General features: G+C 40.5%; 1 long non-coding RNA gene across 1 annotated transcript in view; it reads right to left on the reverse strand.

The window, feature by feature from the left end:
- Positions 1-1,082: 1,082 nt before the first annotated feature.
- The window catches only part of LOC139625885 (uncharacterized), a 30,130-nt gene continuing 13,853 nt past the window's right edge, over positions 1,083-17,359 (reverse strand). The window contains exons 3-4 of the long non-coding RNA XR_011692028.1: positions 8,462-8,554; positions 1,083-5,626 (exon numbers count right to left, since the gene is read on the reverse strand). This is a non-coding gene — a long non-coding RNA (uncharacterized lncRNA). The remainder of the gene's footprint in view (positions 5,627-8,461; positions 8,555-17,359) is intronic.

Genomic DNA, 17,359 nt, shown 5'->3' on the forward strand with positions numbered 1-17,359 from the left:
CACACAAAAGGGGACATAGTGCGGACAGTACAAAATATATTCTGCTCATTAAAAAAACAAAGAGTTGAAACCTAATTTAGTGGAATTACAAAATGTCAAAAATATTTGTATTTTGCTAAATGTGTTCTCTATTAGCAAGCTGGGTAAGCACAACTTGCTTTTATACAATTTTATATTAATTTTACATTGACATTACATCCCTGCTGTTACATTGAAATTGAAATAAAAATTTAATGTGACATAAATGATAGAGAACAGGAATACTGTCCTTATATAGTGAAGCCCAGTTTAAATTGAGGTCTGTGAATTCAGACAGTGTAAACAGGCAAGAGCGATTGTCTTTTTGTAAAGGTTGTTATCAGCATGTACCGCAAGTTGTTTTGATTTGAACTGTGCTGACTGTTCACACGGCTTTTGGGATTTTGTGTGCACATTTATGTCATAACTGTACTGTTATTGTTTGTATGTTGTGTGTGACTTGGTGACTAATTTGTTGAATCAAAAATACATTTCTATAAAGAGCTTACATATTTCCTATAGACAAAATATGAAAGAGCACTTTGCACTCATTATTTTATTAATTTACAATATATTTATATATTACTTTCTTATCCTCCAGTTATGTTAAGGAAAAAATTTTAATTGTAAAGAATATTTGTAAATAGCATACAAGACAACATAAAAACAATTTAACAAATTATGTTTCTTGCAGTAAAATTTGAAGGTATTGGTTGTTATATTAATGAAATCTTGTACAATTCAAAACCAAAGATGAGAGCTGTTAAAAAGTAGCTAATAATCAGCAGTAATACCAAATGTTTGCTATATTTAAATATGCATCAGATCAGTGGTGTGCTGCTTTAATCAATAGGAATAATCTAGTGCAGTTTTACTCTTCTGAATGTGTAAAGGAAAGGCGCTCACTCTAATCACTTTCACATCTCCTCTAACCAAACCAAAGAACAACCAAATGAAAAAATACCTGCATCACAGAGGGCCGAACTTATGACAATTTATTTGATAAACTACAGCAAGCCAAATAGCATACATATAGTATAACAAGCAGGAATAACACGGTACAGTTGTATAATTTCATGGCTCTTTAATGGTTTGTCCAGCAGAAATACACATGAAACAAGAATGAAAAGCAAGTACATATTTTAACAAATAATATGAACAGCTTTGTCCCACACCATTTTCTTAAACTGATTTCAACAGTAAATAAGACATCATAATTTATCGACATCTGCATTTTGGTGGTCTACCTTAACTTGAACCATTTGGCTGAAAAAATTAAAATTTTTAATGACTAAATCCTTTTTTATTGCAAAAAGGTCATTCATCATTTTAGCGTGCAGCTGTTCATAATTCAACGCATTCTCACTCTTTGTTTTTCATTTAATATTTACTAAATCATTTATCAAACCTTAGATGCAATGCCAGCCATTCATTCTGGGTATATTTTTCTTTAAAGGTCATTTTTTCAGACTATCTCTTGCATCTTTATTCTTCTTCCCCCGCTGCTGTAGCCAGACTCGGACCCCTCTGCCCCAGCCAGCGTGATCGAGATGCAATCTGAACTGCCTGTCAATTCACGCCGCCCGCATGCGCCTGTTGTTTGGTGGGAGGCAAAGGGGGTGGGGGACAGGCGGAGAAATAAATAATGCCATCATCAGCATATCGTGACGCTAGTCCTTGTGACGGTTGGATGAAATCTGGGACACAGTTGCATTCATCGTTCAGTGAGCTCTTCCACACAGTTAAACCCACCGACAGCAATGAATGTTGATTGTGACCTTTGCTGTGGTTTGGAAGCTGGAAGTAGTTTTTGTTTGTTTGTTTTGTGGAGGAGGGACGCAGTGCTCTTCATGTGATTGGTCAAGGAGTTGTTTGCCATGCCTGTGTGCAGGTTTCTGCATGTGTTTGACTTCTTTTTCCTTCTTTTTCGAGACACTGAGTGACAAAGGCTGGCCACAGGGTACAATCAACGGTCGATGGTTTTTTCAATTTAGCTCAAACTCACCGACAGCGTTGAATGTTCACTGGGGCGAGCACAGACCTGATGGTGACCAGAGATGACAGTCTGCTTAGAAATGCAGAGGCAGTGAGTCTTAAGCGTGGGCGGAGAAGCTTCTAGCTCTCTCCCTTCATGCTAAATCCCCTTTTTCATTCTCTGAGCAAGGAGGACACTAAAAGAATCATGAGTGTTTTACCATACTTTGATGATGCCATCTTCTACATTTTGGCACAACTAAATCTACAGACTTCAAAAATGGAACAGTAATTCCATATCTATTTGTATTGGAGGTGAAAGGAATTTCAGCTTTTTAAATGAACAGCTCCTGATGTTAGATGTATATAAATGCATAAATTATTTTGCTTTTTCCCCCACATCCTTTGCACCTGGTGTTGGCCATTTACACACTGTAGGATTAGAGACAGACAAGGATTAATATTAAGATATACATCAAAATGCAATTAAAAAAAACCAAAAAAAAAAAAAAAACAACAACTGCTGTTTGTGCTCTCCACTACCACAGCCCATGTAAAAAGACACGGAACTGTCTGTGCCCCACCTCTTCTTAGATCCTGGGAGAGGCAACATTTGCTTGTCACCAAATGACACATGGTCATTATGACACCAAAGACATTGTCAATGTATGGGAATACATTTTATTTCAAGTAGCAGTTAGAAGAGGGAAGTCATCTTGAAACTCATGACTCATAACGAGTTTTAGTAACACAGCACCTGGGTGGAGGCTGCATGCAGTCATTATATGCTGTATTGAAGCACAGCAGCAGGGCCTCTAGAAAGGCACTAGCATGCCTTGAAGGCTTCATGCAAGGTGGAGGACAAGGAAGACACTGCGTATGAAACTGTCGACTCACCCAGATCAATACCGTCTGTTGTTTTCACTATGATGTGTCACTGTGGCTGAAGACCGGGTGTTTTTCGGTTTTCTTGTCGCGCTAATACCAGTAAAGAAACTGTCCACCAGCTTGCATGAAAGATTTTATTACGCAGTGCTTAATCAGAGTTGCTCATCATGGGAAAGAAAGAAAGAGCGTAGAGTTTGTGAGAAGCACAATAATCAAATGCCACAGAACTGCTGCAGCAATTAGATACAATGTGACAAAGCTGGGGCAGTGAGTCAAGATGTGGTCGGATGATAAATATGGTGTTAGGACACTTACCGGGCAGGACGAAGAGTGACTAAGATGATGTGGTAGATATCTCATCTACTGCCAAATATTTTTTTTTCACACAGAAAACAGATATAAAGCAGCAACACACTAAGTAGTAATAATTGAAGATTTCGAAAGTTTTCTACCACACGCCTGACAGCAGAGAATGTGCTGCTCCTCTTCTCTCCTTAAGATCACAAGAGCCGCCTCTGCTGTCATTTCCTGTGCATCTCAGTTAATGTATTCCTCTAAAAAGCTTGTCAGTTGTGAGCAAAAACTACATCATAACTCAAAATACTTCAATCAAATAAAAAACAGTTTGCTGGCTGCTGACACATCTCCCAAGCTTGGACCAAAAAGCACAGTCCTTGCTGCGAGGGACACCGCTAACTCAGCCTCTCTCCACTCTCCTGAACCGTGATTTGAGTGACAGCGCTGGAATTGACAGAAGTGGATGAGAAGGAATGTTGCTTTATAAGGTCTTCTCTGGCCGCAGGACGAGGGTGACAGTAGGAAGAAAGATTCAGGACACGCAACTAGAGAGAGAAGGGCCCTGAGCTGACAATGTGGCCCTAATCTGAATGACAAGGTCTGCACATCAGCCCTCAAACCAGCCTGGGGTGGGTGGGGGAGTGGGAGAGCTGAGGGGAGAGAGGAGGAAGAAAGGGGAGAGCGAGAGGAATAAGAAGGGAGGAGGGAGAGGGCAGACAAGGGTGTCCTTCCTTCAAACATGCTGGCCTTAATGGCACGGACAGCTCTGACATTTAACCACTGAATCATTTTTAGATAAGTGGATGTGGTGGGGAGAGATGTGACTTGTAAAAATTTCAAGAGGCGTTTTTCAGGCTAAATATAAAAAGCTTTGAAAAAGACAAGAACAAAACCTTGGCTAGGGAATAATGTTGATCACAGAACACGGTTGATCTTCCTAATGAGTGAAACAACTTCAATTCAAGGGCAAGGGGAGATCACAGGGAGGAGAAGCAAGTTGGTGCCTTTAAGAGGCAGCGAATTGCTGGACCGGTTGGGAAAAATCTGTGCAGAGGTGAACCGATAGCTCTCCCTTATTTCATAACTACTGTTGAGGTTCTTTTAAGCAACGACATAACCCACAGTTGGATCAGTGAAGCTGCTCGGTGGCCAACACTAGGAAACCACAAGTGTAGCGGGCATCTCCCAAAGGGGAATTAGTATGAATGTGATCCAGGAGACCACAGATAAAGGCCACACATGCTGAGCAGACTGTGAATGAAAGAAAGCTATAAAATCGAAAAATGTCAAAGCTGCTCTGAGGAGCACCAACAGCAAACTAGCAGAAGTTAGCAGTTTGCGTAACGGATACTGTCAAAGTTTCACAATTAGTACTGAGGACCCTGTCAAAACATCCTCATAATTCCACAAAGACATCATACAGGAGGTGATGGAATTACTCTAAATAAAAGAACCATCTGTACTTGATATCACAGTAGTGTGTGAATGTGCTGATCTTTTTTATTTTACTGTCAAAGGATATAATTTCTTCAGCTGAGGTGAAAGAGGAATGTTGGGCTATAAAAATGTGGCGTAAGAGCAATTTTTTCTCATTTGAGAGACTGGGTTTGTTTCATAAAATAACTGAAAAAAAAAAATGTAAAAAAAATAAAAAATAAAAAAAACCCCAAAGGGAACTATAAAACAAATGACATCTACATCCTCTATTGTCAGCTAATTTTGGTAAGATTTAAGGTTCTTTAAAAACAACAAAGTACTGTTTTTAATGCACTTTATATGGGAGAAACCCATGTACAACCATTCTGGGTGGTCATGATTCCAATTTCAGTGACACAAATGTCAAATAACTCTTTTGAACTGTGTTTAAGAGCTCCAGTAACTTGCTGGGCTGAAATACAGACTTTATTCCCTCTGTTTCTTATCGTATTTTTTTAATCAACACCAAAAACATCTGCTTCGTGTCACAGCTAAAATATTTTGTGACGCTGAAGCCATTCCGATCAGAAAAAGAAAATTCATCAGCAAGTGTGTGTTCAGGCTTCAAAATGTGGTTTGCATTAAAACACACCTCACAGTGGAAACCCCAGTTTCTGTCTTTCTCTCACCTTCAGTCACTCTCTCACTCTGTCTCTCAGGAGGGGGGGAGGACATTCCTGGCGAGGGTGCTGTGAATTGTTGCTCTCTGCCTGCAGGTACAGACCGGCCTCCTCTGTCTGCCTGTCTGCAGATATCATACCGCGACGTGATCTGTTTAGCTGCCTGACTTAATGCTCACCTGCTCACGCGCCTCCGGCTCTGTGTTTTGTGTGTGTGTGTGTGTGTGTGTGTGTGTGTGTGTGTGTGTGTGTGTGTGTGTGTGTGTGTGTGTGTGTGTGTGTGTGTGTGTGTGTGTGTTGACTTCCTCCGTCTCCTCACAGCTGGAATGGCGTCTCCCACTTTATCAGCTGCCCTGCGATTACAGACACATACACACAGAATGATAGATGGACTCTCACCACACTGACAAGATATTTACAAATTTAAACACTATCAATCCTCTAGCAAACAACATGCAGTCAACAAGAAAATAGACACGCGCACGCACACGCACACACACACACACACACACACACACACACACACACATGCACTGACAAGCTGGATTAGAAAGGATGGAGTTAATTACAGTAATTGTGGGAAAGATGGTGTTGCACGCACTAAATTAAATGGACGTAAAACCTCCTAGTACTTGCCAGAATTAATGAAAACTAGCAATACCTGTTTCAGATGTTTCAATCTGTATAGGTACAAGTCAATAAGTAGAGGAACGGGTTAAATTCCCCCTGATCCTGGGTTCTCTCCTGTGTTATGCTGTATATTTTTCGCTATTTCATCCTCAGGTTGTCAGAGCACTGACAGATACAGTCTGACGTCTACCGCCACGCTCACGAAAACACACACAGACACACTTGAGGAGGGGTCTGAGTCCAGCTGGAGGTGGTCTCCTGCCAAACCTGCAGGCAGGCTGCCTGTATTCATATTCATCACACACACGCTGATTGGAACTGACAGGACACGCACGCACGCACGCACGCACACATGCACACAGCTGGGAAAAAATATCTACTAGTGGGTAAATCAATATTTCAAGGGCAACCTGCTATTCTAAAAATTTTATAGCAAGAAACTATTTTGCCGCCGCTGATGCATTATTCTGTCTCAGACTTCTTTCTCTTTCTGCTAATTCATCTGCTATCACACTGTATGAAAAAAGAAAAAAAAAAAAAAAGGATGGCCTTTGTGAAAAGAGAAATAGAGGTGGATGTGGAGGAAAGACAATCACAATTGATGTAGACTAGCAGCAGTGAGTAATGTCATGAGAGAGGAGCAGAGTGGGGAGAAAAAGCGAGAAGTGAATAATAGCCAATAGGCTGGGAGAGCGACACGAGCGAGAGAGATGGAGGAAGAGTGCCTCTGTCTCTCCCTCACACAAACACACACACACACAGAGCAGAGAGAGACTCCGCAGGGCGCCAAATAATAACCTTCCTTGTCATTATCATCGCCCAGCCAAACCGCTCTCCACTCCTCCTCCACCTCCTTCCGTCCTCAACACAATCATTGCCCTATCGTTTACAGTGTGCTGCTAAATGGGAACATCAATAGACACATCCATTAGCAGTGCGAGTCCTTTCGTCTCTGATTCTCAAGTGCTTTAATAGCCCGCACACACACACAGACTCTCTCATACTGCACTTCGGCCGACTGTTAACCAACCTAGCCCCGTGCAGGCACAGCCAAACTGATGGAGTGTGTCATTACAGCTGGTTAGTAACATGGTCGCTGTGAGGGACGGCGCCATCACTTAACCTGAAGCTAGAAACAAAGATGATGGGGCTGCTTTCTGATTTAAGTAGCTTTTCTATAAGCAGCGATCCTAGAATTTCCACTTTTGATTTATGTATTTATTTATTTTGCTCATGTCTTTAGTGCTATAAACAGCCATGCAGTCATGCTTTTAGCACTGTAATCTTCATGCATTACCAATTCTTCACAAAATCTTGTTCACTGCAGAACTTTCTGTTTAAGTCTTTCCTTTCACAGTCACTGCTCATGGTAACTACCCAGTTCCTCCTCTATTAACAAACTGCTGTGTCTTTTGGGAAAATATTCCTTGGGAAAGACCTGCCAGACATCAGGCATTTAAATGTGAAATATGCATAGGATGAAATGCAACTGAGTGTTGTCTGTGACCGATAGTAGCCAAAGTCATAGGCATTTATTTGCATGGTTCTGGGAAATGTAGTCCATGAGACCACCTTTAACAGAATGACTATCACTGACGTCAGACCAAAGTCTTACATGAAAGAGTTGTACCGTTGTATTTCTGCATGCCTCAGTGTGATAACCTGGTAAAATACCGGACAGAGCAACACAAATTAATTACGTCTTTTGTTTACTTATGAGCTGCTGTGTTGAAACACAAACATACATTCACTCATCATAAGAGGACTAACTATCATCCTAAATGTAATTTGCAAAGGCCAACAAATAAAAAACGAATCAATACAAAGAGGCCAATCTTATTTAGAACTGCATTAATACCTTGTTAACCTCAATCTGAACTATAGCCACTGTAACTCTAGATGCAAATTAACATGGGCGGCTGTTTAATGAACATCAAAATAAGCCCCACCCAAACCCATCCAAAACAGTGGCGGAATGAGAAAAAGATAAAGAGGGACAAGAAGGGCAGATACAGTACTTAAGAGGGAGGGTTTCCCACAATGCCGCCCCACACACTGTAATTTCAGCACGCATGTTTTTTTTTGGAGGGAGGGTGAAGCAGGATGCTGGGAAGCCTGGGAGGGGCACCCAGTGGGTAAGGGGGGGTGGGCTGTGGGGGTTTGTGGGATCTGTGGTGCAGCTGTTAAAGTTGAGTTGTGGAGATTGAGTTTGACTGATGGAAACAGAAAAAAAAAAAAAAAAAAAAAGAGGCAGGTTTTTCTGTCAGCGCACACACGGACACACTACAAATGGCATGCATGACAGCAGACACATACAATTATGACATTATAAAAATAAAGATAAAAACACAAAAAAAACTACTTTTCAGAGTGTATCCTATGTATTCTTTTATTAGTATTATCATTATTACTGAATTTGGAGCATTTTGGAACACAGGCAGTCAATTTGTCTTTAAATTACTCAGAAAGGAAAACAGCAGTGGATAATGAGTTTGTTTTCTCACATTCACACCATTATTATCCTCCTGACTCCTGACTCGGTGGTCCCTGATTCTTACCGTTACAGGCATGTGTGTGTGTGGCAGGCTGGTGGTACACCGCAGACAGACTCTAGGTGCCATTGAAAGCGTGCATGTGTGCCTCCGTCGTGTCTGGACAAGGGCAGAAAACAAACAGAGGAGAAGAAAGCACAGGATAAATTCAGGTGTTGTTTGGTAAACCATGTTATTAAAATGTCATATACACACACACACACACACACACACACACACACACACACACACACACACACAAACACATAAATATGCCACCTAAGTGAATGAATCAGAAGGAAGCACATGCACATACACTTTAAAAGACAGACAGACACACACACTCAACAAATCCTTGTAACCAGCAGTGTTTTATTACCAAGTTCAAGGTGCTCTTTTCACATACAGCGGTTTATATATCACTTCCATTTCCAAATAATATATGTGTGTGTCTTAACTCACTTAAATTATTCAACAACACTGACTGATATCTGCAACAGTATTAGCTATGTTAAGTCGGCACTTCACCACCTCTAAAGAACTCACACATGATTATATATGTACAACAAGCCCACTCACAACCCAATTCCTATAAACACTCTGGGTGGTCTTGAGGAACAATGACAAAGATCTGTGGTGTGTGTACATTAACACACCATTCATCTCAAAATAAAATGAAAAAAAAGGATGGATGTTAGGTGGTTTAAAGAGAAAAACACTGTGATGTCTCAAGAACAAGAGCCCTGCTAACACAAAACCATATGGAATCAGCCTTTGAAGCCACTTTGCAGTCTGTAAAATCAGATCTTGACAAAACATGCTAGTGATTTTGAGTGGTGATGGCTGCTCTGTCTCTTCTAATAAAGCTGAAATGTCACTGATGGGCTTTAATGTGGTGCCCTAAACACAATAAAGAATTTCAGGATAATGACACTACTGACTGTAATGTATTATATAGAGCTGGGTGCGTGACGTGCCCACAGCATGATGAGGCTGGGAGGGATGTGCACTGAGACAGAATGAATTATCAAAAAGAATTCCTGAGTATAACATCTTAGATTGACCAGATGGAAAGGGAGAAAAAGTACAACCTGGAGATGGAGCAGGGGGCGACTAATGTAGCTTTCCTATTTCTGAACTAAAGCTATTCATAATTTTCTGTGTCTGAAAAAAGATATCGCGTATACAAACATAATCAACAAACATGTATTCAACTTATTTTCCACAGGATAAAATCAGAATGATAAAAATATAAAGTCAACTAGAGCTGCAACTAATGATTATTTTCATTACTGATTAATGTGATGATTAGTTTCTTAGTTAATCAGTTACTTGTTTGGTCAGAAAATAGTGAAAATGTGAGACATAATTTTCCAAAACGCATGTTGACATATTTAAATAGCTTTTTTTTTTCATTTATCAAAAAGGGAGCAGTTGAGCCTGCTGATGATCCTAAAAAAAAAAAAATCTTTAGTGCCACATTTCGCAGACACCATAACTGAACATTTGGCAAATCAAAATGTTTATGATAAACCATAATTGATAGACCAAGACTATCCCTAATTGAACATCAGGAAAGTTATAAGTTAAAATCATAGCTATTCCATTTAAAATTGGATATCTGGCTGCTTTAAAACATCACTGACATTCAAGGAAAAAAAAACTACATATTATAAATATTATTATTATTATTATTATTATTATTAGTAGTAGTAGTAGTAGTAGTGGTGGTGGTAGTAGCTGTAGCAGCAGTAGTACTGAATCACATCACAGTTTTTCTGTGAGTCAGTCGTGGTTATTCTCTGCATCCCCTGATGTTTTCTTTGATTTGAGTGCCATTTGGTGTCCTGTTGTGACTAATAATGAGTCACTGACAGTGACACAGGCAGACCAACACTGTGTGCTTATTGTGGTCAATAAGTTCCTGTGGAGGACATATTCTTAAATGTTTTAAGCCACTTTAGCTGTATTAATGATTTGAGCACCTTGCTGTTTGTAGTTTTAAGTCCCTCAAAGTCCTTTTAACTTCTTTTCTTCTTTGGCTCAAGAACCAACCGGTCCTTGGCAGAAACTCTGGCGTGTGTCATGATTAGATGTGGCAACTACAAGTGCACCTTACTAAAGATATCTACAAGTCTAAATGTGCCGCGTTTAAGCATGCTAAGTACTGTATGTCCTAACCAGCTATATTTTTGGTTTATGTAAACATCAGGAGCGGAGTTTTGGATCTTAAATCTGATCCAGGACCAGGCATCTGATCCTAAACTACAAATCTGTGTGCAGAATCTAAGGCTAACTTCGACCTTAACATTCTTTCATATGTAGCAGTAATTTTTTAAGCAAACACCAATCTTAATTTTTCTTTCACATTGCATCCAGTAAGTCCCACGTGTTATTTCAAGCAGTCTAGTCACAACTCTAATAAAACCCAGGCTAAAAAAATAACACCCTAGCTGTAATAAATTGACCTGAAAATTCTTAGAAATCATATGTATAATCTGAAAACACACACAAGAAAAAACAGGGGTTGCTGAAAGGTGACTTGCTAAAATAGACTTGCCAGTGAAATATGGTTCCTCTGAATTCCTCTCAGCCGGATCTACATCCACACAGAAAGAACAATGATTGACCTTGGCCGGATGAAAAATTGCCTCAATTGTTCATACTTCACTTTGATGTTAAATACAGTGAAACAGGGCAGCACAGGAAAGCGGCTCACCACAGCCGAAGGAGAAATTAAACCTTTTATGCCGCCTAAGAACTGCCCCCCTCGTTTCTCCCTCTAAAGTTACCCTTTGTTCAATTTACTGCATCTGCCAGAATATACATGGAATTTACTATTTCTGCCTTGCACAGCTAATGTATCCTTCAGTTACTTCTGTTTTCTATGGTATGTTCCCTCCTACATTCACTATGTTTTTTTAACCACCTCCTGTATCATTTCCCTCCCACCTCTCAATTTCTACCTCATTGTTTTTCTCTCTCCCACTCCCATCCCTCTCTCTGCTCCAGTAAGCAGACTTGCTGAGACTGGGGAAGGCACCGCCGTCATTAAGGTCTCGGCACGGAGTCACCAATTTATTCTCTCATTAACAGATCCATGTGCTGCTCAGTACATGACAAAAAAAAACCCTGGGACCACCCATGAGTTTAGGCCCCCTTAAAAACAAAATGCAACAATAAAGATCTGTGTTCTCTCTGCCAGCTAAATGAGCCAATTCACGCGAAAGGGAAAAAAAAAAAAAAAAGTTCCAAATTAATGGACGGTTTTGATGGTACACAAAGTGTTTATGTGTTAACAAGAAGATGCTATTAATCAGGATTTACTGCTTGAAAAGCCCTTGTTGTGGGATTGACTGGTCTTGCAGCTTTTATTCTTTTTCCACAAAGTGAAGGAAGCCTCATATAAATTACAGTTTGTTACCACTTGTGTAAGAAAAAAGACAACGAGATGTGTTTAATTTTATATTGACTACTAACAAATAACTAAGACTAACTTAGTGAATACTGAATTCTGTAGATCCAGTCCCCCCTCCCCCCCAAAAAAAAACAAAATGTGGTGCAATGAGGTGGTGACCCACAGGAGATTTTTCTCTCTACGCACTGTTGCAGAGAAGCCGCAGGGTCAAGCAAATAAACCTAGCTGGAAGTTATTAATGAACATAAACCCCTTTTTAATCTAAGGCAAATGCTGTACTCGTGGTCCTGTGTGGCTCAGTGGGCAGATAACACAAACTCACCTTGCACTGGGCCACCCAGGGCTTAAATGAAAGATACAAAATGGAGTAAGAGATGTCCACTCTTTAAGGTAAAATCCTGCAGTGTATTACAAGTATTGTCTTGGCTACTTTGAGCTAAACAAGTGCAGTAAGAGGAGAAACAAAATGTATTTCAAAGGCAAGAGAGGCATGTATGCTCTTTATGGTAACCTTATGTATGTAAATGGATCCACTGGCTCTTATTCAACATCTAAATAAAGGCTTGGGTGAAACTGTAAGATACTTGGATGACAGCTAGAGTTGGTTGGGTGATGAAATGCAGAGGGCACTGACTCACAGTTGTTCACTGTAAAGCAAAGCAGTCATTTGTTGGTGCACTTCTATGAACGTCAGGTATGTCTGCCAACTGCTTTGATCAATTCTTTTTTTTTTTTTTTTTTTAAATCTGATTTGCCAACAACCAACATGGGTACCAGCCCAGGAAACAAGTGCCATGGCTGGTTTAACTTCTGTGCTATTTATGTCTGAATGTATTATATATGCTAATCTTTGTGCTTTGTCACAATATGTTTGTGTTCTTACCATATTGTGCCTGTTTTTAATAAAACTAGTACAGACATGTAAAGCTAGACCACCCAGAATAGTTACCCATACACCCTCCTTACTTACAACAACAAAAAAAAAAAAAAAAAAGTCACTAGTCTTAATTATATCCATCCTCTGGGCGTGTCTTTCTGCTCAAAACAGACATCTGAGCCACCCCCCTCACCAATGGGCCACAAACCTCACCGAGGCCTTATGGAAAGAACTTTTTGGTGAACACACTGACCTTAGATGGAAATAAGTGTGGGCTATTTAGTACTGTGTGGAGTTTTCTTTCACTGAGATTACCCAAGTCAATTTGATTTTACATTGTTTATTGTTGGATTATCTCCTCCTGTGCCCTCAGACTTGTAAATGATCCCAGACTTTAAAAGTTACTGCAGAGGTTCTTTTGATAACAAAATCTGTAGGACGTTAAAATCAAGTGGGTGAATTATTTACTATATCAAAAGTGGTGCAATGAAATACCAATACCAAAACTATACAAAGTAGGCACTTTGATGACAGGGTGGGAAAGACAAGACAGCGTGTGCGTGTACACACACACCCGTGTGCTGTAATAGGGAGGCGTCTGCTCCAGAGAGGAGGTTGTTGTGACTGCACTGTTCTTTTTCCTTTTTCATGATCTATAATTTTCAAGCTGGCAATGTGAGGGGGCAACCTAGTGGTGTGCACAGAGAGAGTGAGTCTACACAGGCAGGACCCCAGCAACTATCTGCCAGACAAATCCTCCTCGGGCTTTGATCCTCTGCCCACTGCTCTCTCTGCGGTTTTTATTTTCCGGCAAACAACTGTGATGTTTAGCTGAAGTGCAATGATATTCCAAGACCCAAAAAAAAAAAACAGAATCTGCTTTTAAGAGGAACACAAACGAGATAATTTAAGATGGAAATAGCCAAAAAAAAAAAAAAAAAAAAAAAAGAAACAATTCACCATCACCTCTCTCCTCTCCTTCAATATGTTATCCTCCAAGGATTCAAGGGTTAATCTGCTTCTGCTGTGTATTAACTGAGATGCTATCGAAGGCCATTTGTTCCAAGCAGTGAGGCTAATGACCCTAAGCCGACGCTTGGCGTTTGGCTGGGAAATCAGAGCAGAGCGAGGGAAGGTAAGTAAACTCATATATTCTCGGCGGGTGGGGGTGGGAGCTGAGCTAATGAGAGGGAATGGGCATACGAGCAACGGTCCATCATCTACTTAGAACCTCGACAGCAGTGCCGTCGTCCTCCCCTTGATCTACACACAGACACACGCAGGAAAACACTAAAAGGAAATCCAACCATCTTTCTCTTTTTGCACCTAATTTTACTCCTGTCTTGTTAAGTAAATGTAATGTGTGTAGCGTTTTATCAATACGTCAATATTACATTAATTCTGAGAGATCGGTATTATTACTGTAAACAAGGAGATCTATCATCAAGATGGCTGGCAGCCTCCACTGGCTTTTAACTATATTTAACTACATGTGTTTACAGCACAAAGCATTACAAAGAAATAAAAAAAAGCACATATAGCACAGGCGTAATGTCTATGTTATGGCAATTATGGCAATTTTATGGAAATACACCACCATTAATCTAACAAGGATAATGAGACTAATGGCTTAAAATCCAACATGTAACATGTTTCAACCTTCATATTCTTCATCATAAATGGCCAATAGTGCAACAGCATATGTAAACAACAGTATCAGGGTTCTGGGCATTCTTTATTGTTGGCTTCTTCTAGCACCAGCTACTTAAAGTGGCAGCCATATATGGATGAACACACGCGAGTGTGGACGCCCCAGCCATGCAAGGCTGAGTGAATCCTGTTGTGATGGGAAAGCAGCAGGGGGTCCACTCCTCTGCCTTTATTCGATTCAATTCGAGCCAGAATGCCTCTCTCTCTTCTGTGGTGCGAATACGAATATTTATGCGAATGTATGTGGAAAAAGTGAATGGGCACAGCAATAAGTACTCTTCTGCACTCTGTGTATGAGAGTGTGCGTGTATAAGTGTGTCTGTGTGTGTGCTGGTAATACCTCCAATGGCAGACTAATGATAGGTCTTATCGACACCCAGCAGTGAATGCAGGCCTTTGTCTCCTCTCGGGACGCATTATGGAAAGCTTAGGGGGCTGCCTTTGACTCCTTTTCATTCTTGCACCCACTGATAAAACCCAGTACAAAAAAGGCAACTGTTATACAGCTCCTGTAGCATGGCAAGTTGAGACATAATACACCCCCAGACTCCCATCATCAAAATCAGCAAAAGTTATGTGCACAGCTCATAAACTCAGTATAAGTCGCAGACAAAAGATAAAAATTAAGACTGGAATTTACATTTTGAAAAACAAAGTCACAATGCCTGAAGTCACTATTCATTTTAAATGAACGAAGGGAAAAATACAAGATGCGTAGGCTTGGTGGCGCAGAAGGATTTTAGAGAAATGGGAGTCAATATCGGGAGTGATAGTAGACTGTTAAAAAAAAACATCTACACATTTACATCATTTACGCATGCATTACTTGTTTCTATATGCATTTTTGTTTCAGCTGTTCTGTTCTGTTTGAGCATTTGAAAAAGAGATAAAAAGAGCTAACATTGCTCTGTTGTCTGTCTGAATGTTACACCTCAGCCCACCAATACATCTATTACATCTCTGGACATGTGGTTACCCTTAATATAAAATATCTGGATTTAGATAAAGGCTTTTGTTTTGGCAGGTAAATTTGTCTGTGCAACATTTCATAAGGCTGTCACTACTAAGTGTTGATATTCATGGCTCTTCCATTCAAGCACATCTGCATGTATCTGGGGCATAGTTTAGAAGAAGTTTGTGCCTTCTCTGCCTTACCAGAATGTAAAAAAAAAACAAACAAAAAAAAAAAAAACAGCGCTTTTCTCCTCTTCTGAAGGCTCTGTTCTTTACTATGTTGATTTCAGTGTTAGAGGTCGGGGCAGGGTCCCTTAGACAAGCAGTTTGTGAAATGAAAATGTTTTCTTTTCCAATCATGGCAAGCGTTACTTCTCACGTTTTTAAGAGTTCAGCATACAGCTCCTTGGGGAAGCGTAGCCATTTCAGTGGTTGTTTCCTGCTGAGTCTATAAAATCCTCTCTCTCTCTCACTCCACTCTTGTGTGTTCTTTCACAGCCTAGTTTTCAAGTGGTTATTGAAGGGGGTAGTCTATAAGTGCATCATATTCTTACTCTCAGCTCTGTCTTTGGATTCCTCTTACTCCCCCTTCTGTCATTCTCCCTTCACCTTTATTTTCTTGCAAGACAACTCTAAGGGGATCATTAAAGTGGAGAACTTTCCCCGCTCTCTTCTTTGTATTTCTCGCTCTTTCTCAACTTTAATTTCAAGTGAAAGAACAATAAGGAATATTGAAACGTAGACCTTCCTTGAATTGCTTTCCCTCTGTGTCCATGTTGCTGGCATAGCAATCCCAAAGAAAGCCCCCAAGGCCAAGCAGTGAGGATTTAGGGGCCTCATTTAGTAGGCAGGTAGAGTCGAGCCCCCCCCCCATCCTATCCCTCTCAGCAATTAGAAGGAGGCCAGGAAGTGCAGTGTTTTATGGCCTTATAAAGACATTAGAGGCATCGCTTCATTGGCCCTCACCCCCCACTTCTCTATTTACCAGTTCTACAGTATCTCTCCCCTCCCTCATGCTCACTTAGAAATCTTCTCCACTCACATCTTCCTCTTTCTTTTTTATCTCTCTGAAATCTTGTCTGCTCACTACCTTCTTTTTCTGTTTAACTTTTTACCCGCTGTTTAACCCGCTTGCCCATCAGTCCTACATCCATCCATCACCATTTTTGACACTTATCCATAAGGTTTTTAATGCCCTTTCCCCACCTGAGTATGTTTTCTCCCCCTCACCATTGTAAACCATCCTCCATCATTTGTCTGCTTTTTTTGTGTGAGCATGAAACTGACAATTACTCGCTCTGTCCCTCCCGTCCTGCAGTGAATCAATATGACTTGACAGAGTGACTCATTTGCCTGTCATTTTCCCATATGCGGTTTTTGAAATATGAAACCGTGAGACATACTGTGGCTTGAGCCTTGCAACCCCGCCTCCATACACACAAATGGACACCAAAAGAGAACCATGCTGCTTCTTGAATCCTGCAGCTTTTCAAGCCAGCTTAGACAGACTTGGCTGCTCCTGAAAGACCTTCTTCCACCGGAGCAGAGGACAGACACACTTGAGAGGGAAAAGGGCGGAGAAGAAAGAACAGTGGCATGTCTGGATACTTACTTACAACATCCTCCACATTTTCTTTCATCCCAAGGGAAGTCATTTCTTCCTCAAATGAGTTCAAAACCACTTCCATTAAGTAACAACTTTGTCTTATCCAACTGGAGGTATTTGGACAGAGATTTGCAATGAGGAAGTCCAATAATTAAAACTGATTATTATTAGCTTTAGACAATCCCTTGGAGGATAGTTTCCCATTCCTTTAAACCGGCGCTCTATGGCTCCACAGCCCCACAGCCCCACAGCCCCACAGCCCATGTATTGTCCTTTAAAATGATAAAATGCCATTATTTTTTGGTGGTTGTTGACAGAAGAAAGATCAGGCCATGCAACAGCAGCGGAAGCCGACATCAA

The sequence above is a fragment of the Trachinotus anak genome, unplaced genomic scaffold, assembly GCF_046630095.1.
Source record: "Trachinotus anak isolate AG129_WGS33_773 ecotype Australia unplaced genomic scaffold, CSIRO_AGI_Tana_v1 ptg000010l, whole genome shotgun sequence".
Lineage (NCBI taxonomy): Eukaryota > Metazoa > Chordata > Actinopteri > Carangiformes > Carangidae > Trachinotus > Trachinotus anak.